The following is a 12862-nucleotide window of genomic DNA, read 5'->3' as shown; positions in this document are numbered from 1 at the left end:
GGGGGCTCGCCCTTGCCCCGCCGCTCCCGCTTGGGGGGCCGGCGGCTCGTAGCAGGAGCGATATTTTTAGAGAAAGTGGTGAAATCATCGCCGGATTCCGAGCGCTGCCCCTCCGCCGTTTCGCTACGGTGACGGGCGCTGGGGCGCGGGGGGCTTTGGCGTCTCCGTAAGCCCTCACCTCAGGCATGTGCTTCTCGTTGTTGGAACGGGTGCTCGGTTAGGATTATTTTTCTTCTTTTTTTTTTTCTTTGCTTTCCGAATAAATCTCCCTTTTGACGGCCTCGGAGTTGTGGTCTCTTGCCTGTAGACTGTTGCGTTCGCAGCTGGTTGCCAGGCCTGAAGCTGCATAGATGGATCAAGAAGCACAACAGCCCCCGTTAAAATGTTTTTATTACAGTTAAATGTAACTGGAGGTAGCCCTTCTCCGTAACAGGGGAAATCGTCTTTTATCCCAAAGATGCAGTATAAAAGTACTCGAGTTGCAGGATTTTTTCAGGCTTCTGGTGCAGATAATCTTCCTAAAGGATTTAGCTTTGATCACAGTAACTAGGAGTGTTTAGAATTCTTATGATTCAGTGGTTCCTACACCATAGTTACCGCATCCTTTTCCATTTATGAAGCGCATATGAGGCTGAAAGTGGATGTTGTACAACAGGGAGAAAGGCCTCATTAAGGAAATACAAAAGGTAGCTTGCTCCAGCGGTGCTCAGGTAGGGAGCTTGTCAGAATGACAGATGGTCTTTAAAAAGCAAATACTGCATGGCTGGAAGTTACCGAGTGCCACAGGTGCAGGCGTAGCCTTTATCCCCCAAAATTCCCACCGTTGCACCTGGCTGTGATTACAGCTCTGCTTGTGGCGATGCCAGCACAGAACAGCTGCTATCATTCAAGCACATCATTGTCTCATCCTGCTCGCAGCAATTTTACACGATGTGACGGCTCCAGCGCTAGCAGCCCGCTCGGCTTTCCTTGGGTCGTGTTCCCGGCTGATACCGCTAGAGCTGCAGCAGCAGTAACTACAGTGGAAACTTTGAGGAGAGGGAAAATATGCTCACATAGATAAGGAGCAGGTGACGTAGTATGATATTTCTTTCCAGGTAACTGAATTGCTTGACCTCTTCTATTTGTTTGGAAACAGTGTTTTAGAAAAGCTACCAGCTCTTCATGTCATGCTTGAGCTAGAATTAAAGGGAGAGAAAGGGATGCGCCGCTTGGAAATGTTATTAAGGCAGCTACACGGCAATTTCTGTATATATATATATATAGAGGAACCTTTGGTCTTTGTTGCTGTGTACAAAATTGGTAGCTTTCTGCATACTTGAAGACACAGCTGTTGCCAATGCTGAGATTTGTATTTAAGTAAAGGCAGATCATAGCATTTTTCCAGAAGAACCTGAAAGTTTCTTCTGAAATGAATTCCCAAGTTTCAAAGCTTGCATCTGGCTTTGCTTGATTCAAAGATATGAAGTGCTTAGAGAGCGAGTTCATCTTGTAGATCGCAGTAAATAATTTCTGTACAGAGCTACTCTTTTCGTTTCTAATTTTCTGGTTGTTAGATGTCCTAATAGTTTACACAGGACTTTACTTGCTGTTTCCTAGGTAACAACTAGGTATCTGTTCCAATTCTGTGAGAGCTTCACAGAGCAGATAGGTTCCAGTGTAAACCCCGTTTTTAATCCCTCTGTGCGATTGGGTTGAAAAACTAGTTTGCCTGAAAATGCTGGTTCTTTCTTTGCTGTTAGAAGGAAGGCCTTTCTGAAAGAAAGGAGTGCAATGGTAAACAGTATTTAACCGAGAGTGTGATCTTGCAGGCAGATTACCTACAGAAAGTTGTTTTGAAATTGGCTGGTGCTGAGCTTTTTTATGACTTTCAGTCTTTTTTTCAGTATTATTTTGTTGCGCATTCAGGTCTTCTCATTTTAGCTTGCAAGTCAGCTATTACAGTTGTAGTCTGCAGCCTTGATTCTGCAGGCAGTGGCAAGGATAAGCTCTGTTATGCATGGCTACTGGAAGGGATACTTCTTAAAGTCATGGTATAATTTTAATAGATGTGGTGAGAATTTAAATTTTGCCTTGATCAATTAATGTATAAGAGCTTTTATCTAGAATAAGCTCAAGATAGGGTATAAACTCTTAGAAGGTAGCTACTGGATATAAAATTTTACATAGCATACATAAAACATTATTATGTTTTAATTATCTGTGCAGTTTTTTTATGTGGTACCTGTGTGTGTAGGGTCTTTTAGAGAATCTTACTTCTGCAACTGCTTCAACCATCGTCTGCAATTGCTGGGTGAGTGGGGAATATGGGCATAATCTGGAAAAGGGATGTGTGTGAAATGGAAGAGAACACCGAACTTGTTTTATGATGGATGTGATCTCTGGTAATCTTTTCCTTCCTTGCCTTTGCATCAAATATAGATGCTTCATGGTAAAGTTTCTGTTGATTTCTAAAGATTGGAGATACCCATCTGACACTGAAAACAAAAATACCATGTAGAAATATTGATTGCACTTTCACTGACATAGCTTCTCTCCCACCCCGCTTTTGGAAATTCACCAGTCTAGTAATGATCTGGAGTCGTTGTTTTGGTATAAATCCCGTGGCGTCATTCTCTGAAGGAAAAAAAAAAACCCAACAAACCCAAAACCGTTTTTATTTTAATGACTTTCCAAGTGTAGAGAATGATTGACAAGCCTTGTTTAACGGATCAGTACTCTGATGTGGAGCTGTACAAGGCAGGTGAATATTTCTGTAGTGTGGGCTGCGTAAGCGTGTATGGTGTGGTATGTCTGTAATTTGGGAGGGAGGATTAGTAGGATAGATAAGGTGCACATAAAAATTGCCAGAGAGGTTGGATCAGAAGTCTGCCTGGCCACCCGGTATTCTCTCTTTAATTGCTTTTAGCAGCTGCTTGGGGAAAGAGTAGAATGAGCACAGGTATGGAGCGGTGATTCTTGAGTGTAGGTATTGGGAGCAGAGGAATGATGGTGCTGCTGTGGCAAATATGAAATGGAACGTTTTCAGATCTAGGTGAATCTGAGTAAAGGGTACAGTGTCAAGTTTCTAGTCGGTACTGGACAGATGAACTATGAAATAGTAGGTCAGAATAGCGAACAGAGGTTAGCAAGGGTTTAAATGTGTGTTCATAGAATGTATTTTTAGTTAGAAAATCTGTTCATTGGCGATGACTGTTTTCATGATATCTGTAGAGGTCAGTTCTGTTTCCAAGCTTTTATAGCAGGATATAAAACTTTCTTATGGAAAGACGGTTGTCTGGATACCACCTGAATGTGAGTGAATGGGGTAGTGACCCTCCAGAGTTGGGACGCATAGCTTCTGTGCCTCTGCTACTGTTTGTAGCTCTGCCAAATAAGACTAGGTAGAAAATAACATGATTGTCCATGTGAGTGGCCATCGGTCTGTAAGCTGTGGCAATACTGGTAAGGGTGGGTTGGATGTCTCTTGTCACAGTTACCTTTGTGGAAGAAGTTCTGAGCTCGTGTGAGCCATTTGTCACCAGAAAGGAAGCCTCCCCAACATAGGGCTGTGGTATGGGGTCAGAAAGTAGACATCTGCACTACCTCATTGTGGCCGTAAAAGTATAATTAATGGAGGGTTAACCCTGTGTAACAAACAGGAGGATACCAGCAAGACTTGGACTCGTCCTTAACAACAATGCTGATCTGTGGTACGTGGTAGGTAAATTTATCATACCTGGATCTTTACTTTTCTGCTCAAGTTTTGCATTGCCATCCATTATTGTTGAGTTTAAGTTTATTCCATTAAAAACTGGATGTGAATAGCCATATCCCTTCTGTACCCCTTGGAATCAGCTTTAGAACAACTACAACAAAACAATCCCACAACACTGCAAGCTCCTTTTTTCGGAGAGCGCTCAAATATGGCTTTTTTCCCCTGTGATTATGCTAAACCTGAGGCTGGATTTCTCACTGAGGAGGAACCTCTTAGAGAGTCCTTTTTCATTGGGGTTGGATAAAGCTCACATTCTCATCTTTTGTGCTTGTCTTTCCATAGCTGGGCATCTCTAAATCAGGTAGATTGACTTGGTACCTGCACAAACATTTGGGCTTTTGGGTTCTTAGGGCCTATAAAAGCGAAGCAAGTCCAAACAGACTCCGTATCTGGGACTCTTGCATTTGTTGTCTTGTTTTTCAGCCTTTGTACTCCTGCGCGTGGTCCTGTTCTCTCCAGATACTGTCTTTAGATGTCCTGCCAAACTGGTGTGAAAGGTTCTCTCCCAGATCTATCTTAAAAATCTAACAAACCAGAAGCTGTGTTTGTAGATTCTGAATACTAGGCTCTGGTTTTTACAGGGAACAAGGTTGCTTGGCTTCATGGTTTAGTTATTTTTATGTGGCCAAGCAGATGTATGTTTTCCAGATTTAAGGTTCTGAGATGAGACAGTCTGTTGTTTGATTTTTTTTAAAATTTTTTTTTTTAAGGAATTTGAGAAGATTTTGGCATGCTTATCTATCTTTTCTTTAGTTAATCAGAATAGCATCTTTCTTTACTTGTGATTTTCCTTGTCATGTTTTTATTTTGCTGTGATGTTTAAAAAGCACGTTAATGGAGAGACAATTAAAAGTGTACTTACTTAAGTTACCGATTCTATTTTACATATGATTTTTGGAACAATTTTTATGAGTACTCTTTGAAATGACAACATCATAGCTTGTAAATTATTTTCGGTATTTACAAAAGACACTAAGAAAGCCTATGATTATCCTTTTTATGCTCAAAGGAGGTAATTTAATTCTAAAAAGGATTTTATTATACCAGATGATAATTCAAATGACCATGAATTCATTTTACCTTTTTTTCTTGAGGACTGCATTACATTTAGTGAAATATTTGTCTATTCATATTAATGCAAGAGCTTTACCCTATATTTTATCATTTGTCTGTTTTGTTAGCTGATACACATAATAGACACGTGCTTTAATGTCTGTGATGTTAGTAATGTTGTATGTCATAACAGCTTCAGCAGTTTAGAGATTTATTAAAACCACTCCTTATATTATGAACTGCTGTAAACTTGTCAAGTGGCCAGTGAATGATGATGCAACTCTGCTAAATATGTATGTTCTCTAAAAACTGTTTGCCTAGTGATACAGTGCTTAAAAGATGTAACCAGAAGTAACCTTTTCTCTGGAAATCTTTGAGAAAGCAAAAAAATGGAGAACAAACTCCACAAGTAATGCTTTTCTCTCCCTCTCTTCTACTAATTACTAAAGAAGGTGGAATGGGAACTTTGAGAAGAATGCTCTGATTTAAGAACAATCAAAGCATGTGCAGGTTCAGTATAATATTTTCATTTCTAGAAAGATTTGTCTTCCATTTGCTTTTGAGGTTTTTTGGAGAGCTTCAATCTGTGATGTCAAATCCTTAGACATGGTTGAATCAAGAATCTTGGGATGGTTTCTTTTATAATCACAACTTGCACCAATGTTCTTGTGTGTGCACGTTTAAGTCAATCTGTTAATATTCTTATATAGTTTGAGAAGAAAGATAGAAAAGTTTGTGCTTTTTCTTTCCTCTGTATTTGCTGGTACCAGGAAGGGCCTGAGTTGTTTTAGAGTTTTTTGTTTAGTTTGAGGGGTTTTTGTTTGTTTGTGGGTTTTTTGTTTGGTTGGGGTTTTTTTGAGAAACCTGCTTATCTTTTCAGTCTGACAGATGCATATGGGAAATTTCAGTTAAATAGAAAAAAATTCCTTAACCATAACAGTAATACAAAATGAGGGTATGTTTCCATATTTTACAACATTCTAGGTCATTATGGAAGTGCACCAAGCTGTTGTTCGTAGAAAATACAAACCATGACCTGAAATAATGAGTGGATAATAATTGCTCTCAGCTCTGCTGGTAGTGTGGCAGAGAAGGGGTATTTTACTGCTCTTGACAGCATTTTCATGTAGTTATGTCAGTGTATCACAACTTAGTATCTGACTGATGTGATGAAGAATTGAGTAAAGTCATGTAGGAGCTACTGTCTCCTATAAAATGAACCATCATCTGGGAAGGGGCTGTAACTGTTGAAGACAAATAATGCAAAAAATCAAATGTGAAGAAGGGAAAAGTCATTTTGGCTTCCAGCCCTACATACTGTGTCATGCACAAGTAGCTCTATTAAACCAGGCGAGACAATCCAGGTACATGAATTACTCATCTTCATGACTGCACATAACCTATTTGGATATACCACATTACAGAAACTTTTGGTGCTGATAAGTTATCAGTGTTTAAATATTGTAGGGACATGCCTTGAACAGGAAGAGACTTCCAATAATACCAAACTGTACTTAAAGGTGCTTTTTATAATCATGAGTAATTGTGATTAAAATTTTCTGAAGTACCTTGAAGAAATTTGTACAACCTTTTGAGTTCACGTTTACTGAAGGTATGTTTGAAGACTTTTAAAAGGGTCTGTGAGACTCTGTTTCTGATAATTACTCCATTGACTGGAAATGAAGCAAATAACAGTGCTGGTAATATACATTTCAGTAATTAATTGCACGTTCAAATCCTAGTGAAATCTACACTGCTTAAAATCTAAACACGTGAAAGTACACTGTAGCTAGAAATCTGAAGAACTCCAGGACTCAAAAGCCTCTCTGACCTAAATGAGGACCTGGGGCTGTAGAAGTCTCTACCAGAAACTCCCTTTAATAGGTTGGTTATTGGCTATAAAAGCAGATATTTATTTTCATTTTTTTTAATAACTAACAAAGAAGAACTCAAAGGAAAAAAATATTTTGAATGAGTAAGAACACTCTGAAGAAGTAGAATGAGCATGGCGGTGGGTAATGCAAGGCAGCATCCTATTAAGTAATTTTCACCGGTGACTTCAAATAGGAGAAGGACGTGATAAAAAGCTGATTAGTATCTTTTAAGCAAAGTCCCTTGTGAGGTGTATTGCTTGGACAAAAATAACTTCCTTTGATGGTAAGGAAAACAGTTGCTGTTTGACAGCAAAGTTGATTGACTTGGGGCTTTTCACAACTGTTTTAGGAGTTACTAGCTTGTCATGGTTTAACCCTGGCTGGCAACTAAGCATCACACTGCCTCTCGCTAACTCCCCCCCAGCAGGATGGGGGGAAGAGAATTGGAAGGGTAAAAGTGAGCGAACTCGTGGGTTGAGATAAGAACAGTTTAATAATTGAAATACAATCATAATAATAAAAAACTGTAATGAAAAGGAAAATAACAGACAGACATAAAACCCAAGAAAGACAAGTGATGCAAATGAAACCAGTTGCTCACCACCAACTGACCGATCCGAGCCAGTTCCTGAGCAGTGCCCCCCCCCCAACCTTCCACCTAATTTTATTGTTGAGCGTGAGGTCCTATGGTCAGGGATATCCCTTGAGTTGGTTGGGGTCAGCTGTCCCGGCTGTGTCCCCTCCCAAATTCTTGTGCCCCCCCCAGCCTGCTCGCTGATGGGGTGAGGAGCAGAACAGCCGTTGGCTCTGTTTAAGCCCTGCTCAGCAGCGATGAAAACATCCCTGTGCTACCAACCCTGTTTTCAGCACAAATCCAAAAAGTAGCCCCATACCAGCTACTATGAAGAAAATTAACTCTAAACTAAACTAGCACATAGCTTTAGATGAAACACTTGCTTTTCTTTTTCAAAGAATTCTATTATTACAAAAACATTGTCAGTGGCTACTGAATGTAAGCTTTTTAATTTTAATTGCTGTAAAGTTAGTGAGGGTAAATGCTGGGTGTCAGTTTAAGCTATGGGAGTTTGGGAAGATAAGGTTCTGGAGAACAGGTGGATATCCTGAAACCATTTTATAATTCGTATTTTGAGAACAATTAGTAAAAAGGAGATTTATACAGAGAATAAAATGAAGGTGGTGAAGACAAAGAAGGAATATTTGTATTCTAAAGTCAAGTGTTGAGAATGCATCTTAAAAGGTTCTTGGTAGAGTTCATTTTTGGGTTCTGCTTGAAATCTTTGGAACCTTAAGGGAAAGAGACTTGTGATATTGGAATGTATTATGACTTTTTTTATTTAAAAAAAACTATCTATAGATACAAAAAGTATGTATGTGTGGATTAATGAAAACTACTTAGTGATTTACACTAACAATCAAAAAGGCCAAGAAAGTGTCCCTTTGTTCCTCAGAATTTATTTCTCTATATGTACTTTTTTGTTTGGTTTTGGGGGCTGGGGGAGAGAGAAGACATAATTGTTGAAAATAACCTTGTTTAGGAAGAAAATATAAAATCAGTATTTGTAAAATTTTGCAGTACTGATCGTACCCTGTTTAGGATGAAAAATTTCCAGAGGTATTTGCATGATTTAGTTTTTATTGTTCAGATGAACTGTCAGCCTTCCCCATGTAAGTGCTTACGCATTTATGTAAAATACTTTTCCAGCATTATGTAGCCCATAAGGTTTTGCTTACCTTGCTTATAGATTTTGCAGTTTCACTGTTTGTTTTTAATCTTGAATTTGTGATTATTTTACTCTGGATTTGGCAGTGCTCATATGTTTAGAGAGCGAAGTACCCATTATTGGATGGAGGTAAATGCTACCAGAAGCAGTAACAGTCGCACCAGCTATGTCGAACAAGCTCGGCGTGTGTTACAGGTCCGAGCTGCGTGTATTTCACTTGTGCTCTGTATTTCACTGAAATAGAGCAGTAGATATCTGGAGAAGAAATCTGGAAATAGTCCGTATCGAAGAAGATTAGTAGAGCCAGGATGCTTCATATTTACCTGAATGCCTGCACGATGGCACTGACTTTGGCTTGCTCTAAATGAGGCTATCACAAGCCTGATTTTCTTCAAGCGTCCATAACAGGAGCTGTAAGAGAGCAGAGATTGCAGTCACACAGAGGAGCCTGCCCCAGTGGTGCTAAAGTTCAAATTTTTCTTTGCTTGTGACGTTAGGCCTTTATCCCACGTAAAAAATGGGACGTTACTGTAGCACGACCTTTAAGGCCTTGCCTGCTCGAGGAAGAAGTGGGCTGTTTGTTTAACGCTGCAGTACATAACAGGTTGTACAACTTTAGCACAGAAAAGACAAGTGTCACTTGTTTTGACTATGCGATGTGACTAATCAAGTCAAAACGTAGTTTATGTGTTCAGGTAGAAATGATCAAAATTCGCATCTTTTTTTTTTTTTCACTGATGTTAGGTTATGGAACATATGAAAATTGTAATTTAAAGGCATCTGCTTTTCTTGATTGCTGTTTTTTACTTGTTGAAAACCTCAGATGATGTTAACCAAAATGTTAATTTTTATCTTTGAAGAAAAATAATTTTTTTCCCGGAGAGAGTCAGATAGCCAACTTCATGACTAAACTATCTGCTTAGGTTTTTACTTTGCATTATGTATTGTGCGTTACCTGTCACGTTTACAAGGGGTGCGTTCTCCTCTGCCAGGGCACACAGTGAAGAGGGACGGAGAACCACTCGTGGGGAATGATCTGTACTTGACTATTCTGCTTTGAGGGCAGGGCAAATAGGGGCTACAGCGTGTAATAGGGGAGGAGCGGCGGAGGTAGGAAGAGAGAAGAAATTGGAGAAACCAAGTTAATGAATGTTGTATTGAACGAGGGCTTATTTGCAATGAGTGAATTGAAGTAATTGTTCAAGACTAGCTGATCTTTATGTGAAGATGAACTTGCATTGTTGCCTGGGTAGGAGTTTATTTGCTTCATAAAGCTGGTTGAATTAATTGGTTAGATGCGCTGTAATCTGCGTGACTGCTGTTAAAAAAAGGAAGAATTCACTCCAGCATTGCAAGAGAAAGAACTATTCTTTTTTTTTTTTTTTTTTTTAAGGTCTTGAGTTTCTTCTCGAAACCAAGGGGTTTCTGGTGGCTGAGCTTGGAGTAGCTCAACACATGAAATAGCAAGGTGGTCCCTGTCTCCCTGTGTATCTGCTGCTTAAGAGACACCGTGACAATCAGGATGGTGGGTTTTCTCAGGGTGAAGCTCATCCCCCTGCACTTGATGATTGGTGACCCCCCCCTCAAATGCAGAGAACTTGACTGCAGAATCTATAGTAACTGGTGGACATGCTTATGTTTTATTGTGGCTTAAAAAAAAAAAATCCCCAAACCCAGAAAGCTTTTTTTTTTTTTTTTTCATTGGTAGGGGGAAGAATTCGGAGTAGGCCCTGGCACTCTGAAGCATTTTGAGGGGGCACTTCTGTAGTATGGTCAACCTGATGTAACTGCTGGTGGCTGGAGGTCTCACGAGACTGTGGGGTCTGATCTCTGCTTTCGTCTTTTTTTTTTCTTCCCCCCCCCATCTTATTTCCTGCAGCTTTTTATGCACATCTTACACCATGCTGAGCTACTTCAGGGACTAAACTCAGTAGAAAACTGGTTTTGGTATGTTTCTTCTCTGCTGGTGTAGATATCTAAACTGGCCTGGCAGAAGTGATTGGAGCATGTTGTCTTGGGCAGCAGGGTGGAAGGGGAGGAAGGCGAGTGGGGCTTTTGGCACCTGATCGGCTCCGTTACGTTGCACCACGTCGGCGATGGGAGCTGCTGTGGGAGGCTGTGGGCGCCGAGACCCCCGTTCGGTTGCCCCTGGGGAACTGCAAAGTGAGGGGGCTACGTGAGAACCCCACACCTGAGCATGGGGAGAGGGGAGTATCCTGGAAAAGGGGTTGGACTGGGGGAGAAGTCCCTCAGTCCCTCTGAAATTCCTCAGGTCTTTCCTGGCTCCTCTGGCTTCCCTGTCTGCACCTTCTCCTTTTTTCGGAGCCTGTTCTGCTGCACTCGAGTGACTCGGCTTTGCCTGGGAACGCGCGCAACCACGTGCGGGTTCTGGGTGCTAAATGCAGTTGTCGTGTGTTGTGCATGTCCTGATGTATCAAGGTATTCCACCTCCGCTCCCATGCCGTACAATCGAAAAACTGGCTTCCTGTTAGTGTGAATTGTTTTAAAAAGCAGATTTCTCTTCATATCTTTACCTTATGAGGCGGGAGAGGAAAGTTGTTGTCCAAGGGATTAAATTTCCTACATTGCTTGTAGAAGATGAACTGTCCAGGACAAATGAGAGGTTGTTTTTTTTTTTTTATTTTATTTTTTAAATAAGGAACACGTGTTCATTCATAGCAGTAAGTTTGTAGTTATATGCTTTCCATGTACATGTTTTCCAGGTTCTGGAAGCTGTCTGAAGAGATAAAAGGTTTCTTTTCAAATGCTTTATTTCCAAACTTGGAAAGAACATCTTACAGAAGCTGGTGTAGTGTGTTTGTGCTGCTTCCGAAACCACAAAAAGAACTGGAGAGTGTTAATGGCTTGCTTTTCAAATGCTCTTCATTTCTAAGCTGGAAATGGAAGTTTTATAGGTGCATTAATTAGCCTGAATTCTTAATTCAGTTTCAGCCTGTGGCTTTCTCTTTTTTAACACAAACAGGAGTAAACTTCAAGGAGTTTCCATACAGCAATTTTTCAGTTCCTACCGTACCTTCTGTCATTCCTTATACATATATGGCCCTTCAGGAGCCCCTTCCTTGTCTATCGCTTTCATGCTTTGCAGTGTTTACCTATCAACTCTATCACATCACTGAAAATGTGGGCTTAAGAAGGTGGTGGTTACAGGGATCTTGAAGGATACATCTAAAGGATCACTCTAAAAAAACCCCACAATAAATTATTCTATTGAAAAATTTTAATTAAGAGCTACTCAATCTCTTTTGGCTTGTTTTTCTTTATTGTATAAAAATATAGTATATCAAGGGAAGTACTGTCAGGATGCACAATTAAAAATACTGTAGTTTTTACTCTTTTTTTTCTTTTTTTTTTTTTTCCTAGATGGCTAACATCATGCATCTCGATGACTAATATTTAGTATGTCTTAAGACCACTTTATAAGTAATAGTCTTTGAATACGAACAGTGGAATACAAGCCTGTTTTGCTTTAGTTGACATGCTTGGATAAAAAACTTCTGATATCTTTATTTTTCATGCTGAATATATTGCATGTTTGTTTACTGAAAACAAAGGGGTGGTTTTCAAAGCAAGATGTTGATTCTTCTTCTCTTTTGATGCCTTTAGTAGGCATTAAGGTACTGTGACGGGCCTTGTTGAGAAGGGGATATTCCAAAAAGGGAGTGGAAATGGCAGTGTGGAAAGCTGGCAGATTCTGTGCCCCTGCAAATTATTTCCATACTTGCCCTATTGGATTCAAGTTGTCCATGGCACCTGGGTGTGCTACCTGTCGCGGTGATTGTTTAATAGATTTAATAGTAGCCTGCTATATGAAGGGTAAGAGAGGAACCTTCACTCTCCCAGATGTCAGTGCAAGCTTCATCTCAGCAAAAGTACTTTGTATTTATTTAACGGCAGAATGTTGATTTGCTTTTTGTTGTGTTTTCTAAAGCTCATCTTGACCTCGTAGTGTTCTGTGGCTTTGAAATGAATAGACAAGTGTGTGCTCGTGGAAGTGTTTCCCTTTCATTTGTGTTCATTAGCCATTAATGTGAGAGTTCATCCTATATTCTCATGTTACTTGCTGCTTCTCAAAAAGAGAAATTCTGTTTTCATGTTAAATGTTTAAAATGCGTCTTTCGTAGGACAAGATAAAGCAGCATTAGTTTGACCCCCCCCCCCCCTCCAAATGGTTCATAGTTCAGTGCTGCAATGAGTAGCTCTCTAATTAGAGGACACAATACCTATCCTCTTGGGCATTATCTCAAAATGGCTGAAATTGATTTTAGCTGCATGAAATATTACTGGATCAACATGTGTTTACCAAGGTGTAATGATAACAACTGACATTTATCCTATCCAGTGTTCAAAATAACTCCTTTTTCCATCTCTAAATGCGTTAGTAAGCAGAAAACTGTTTGTCTCTTAATTTCTGTGGT

Source organism: Haliaeetus leucocephalus, unplaced genomic scaffold, assembly GCF_000737465.1.
Source record: "Haliaeetus leucocephalus isolate CR32 unplaced genomic scaffold, Haliaeetus_leucocephalus-4.0 Scaffold795, whole genome shotgun sequence".
Classification (NCBI taxonomy): domain Eukaryota; kingdom Metazoa; phylum Chordata; class Aves; order Accipitriformes; family Accipitridae; genus Haliaeetus; species Haliaeetus leucocephalus.
This window is presented reverse-complemented; position numbering follows the sequence as displayed.